We start from the raw sequence: 1,429 nt of genomic DNA, 5'->3' as shown, positions 1-1,429 counted from the left end.
TTTAAGACATATAGGTCAATGCATTATGACAGTAAGTACCCGTTTCTCAATTTGCAACTAAAACGGAAGAAACACATAATCCTGAAATTCTTCTCATTTTAATGTTATTAGTGTTTTCATTAAATACTTACTTTTGGCTAAATAAAATTTAACTTTATTAGTAACTAATTTCCATAGGAATCTTTACAGAACAAATTTATTTAAAAAAAATATCTTGGTGTCAAGATGAAGCTTACTATCGCCTTCCCTGCCACTGGCTGATAGAAACTCATTGAAGTGGATGACAAGTGCAAGCTTCATAAGGTCTATGAGACGTTCATGGCCACATGCGTAGCTGTTAATTCTCTTGGTGAGGAGCAGGAGGGTTATGAGGTCCAGACCAGCCATGAGAATGTCAAACAAGGTTTTCCCATGAAGCAAGGCGTTTTGACCCATGGGAGAGTGTACCTGCTCTTGAGTAAGGGGCATTCTTGTTATAGATCAAGGAGAACTGAAGAGAGGAAGCACAAGTCTGCTTGCGGATATATTATAGACGCCAATCTAAGTGTTCTCAATTTGGTTATTGTGAAGAGAGGAGAGAAGGATATTCCTGGACTAACAGATACTACTAGGCCTCATCGATTGGGACCTAAAAGAACAGTAGAATCCAAAAGCTTTTCCATCTCTCCAAAGATGATGTCAGAAAGCCATTAAACAAATTAAGAAGCCTAGGACCAAAACACCCAGGATTCAGAGTCTTGTTACTCAATGTGTTCTGCAACGCAAATGCTTATGTATTGCTCTGAAGAAATAGCACACTAAGAAAAACAAGGAGGAGGCTGCAGAATATGCTAAACTTTTGACCAAGAGAATGAAGGAAGCCAAAGAAAAGCACCAGGAACAGATTGCTAAGGAACATAGGCTGTTCTATCTGAAAGCTTCTACTTCTAAGTCTGAGTCTAGTCAGAGTCTTTAAGAGTAACAAATAAATAATCAGGCCTTGAAAAAAATTAAATTAAATAAAATAAAATAATATCTTGACCTTTCCAAAAATACTAGGAGATATTTAGATAGTTAGAGGGACAATAAAAAGCTATCAGTTTTAGAGATAATAGGTTTATTTAATAATCAAATTTTATATGAGTTCTGGTATCAAATAATAAGCAACTTGTCGGGTCTCAGTCTGAAGACTGACCTAACGTTCCACAGTGTGTTTATACTTCTTTCTACCTTACTTTTCATCAATAAACTATAAATTCTACTTTTGAGGCACATGGCAGAATGACTAAGAACTCAGTTGTGACAGTAAAAATCCCTGGTAGAATATTAGTTGTATTTCAGGGCACTCTGTGAAGTCAAGCACAGCTAAGTTCATGAACTTATTTATCTGCTAATGAGCACAATAAAGCATACCTTTTGGGATTACTATATACACAAAATGAAAAAAAAT

At 35.8% G+C, this 1,429-nt stretch overlaps 1 pseudogene; it reads left to right on the top strand.

Moving 5' to 3' along the window:
• Nucleotides 1–225: 225 nt before the first annotated feature.
• On the top strand, nt 226–930 carry LOC110292446 (small ribosomal subunit protein eS6 pseudogene; annotated as a pseudogene).
• Nucleotides 931–1,429: the final 499 nt, after the last annotated feature.

Source organism: Mus caroli, unplaced genomic scaffold, assembly GCF_978045245.1.
Source record: "Mus caroli unplaced genomic scaffold, Mus_caroli_1 scaffold_6, whole genome shotgun sequence".
Taxonomy (NCBI): Eukaryota; Metazoa; Chordata; class Mammalia; order Rodentia; family Muridae; genus Mus; species Mus caroli.
Note: the sequence above shows the minus strand (reverse complement) of the source record. Positions and strands in the feature narration are given on the sequence as shown.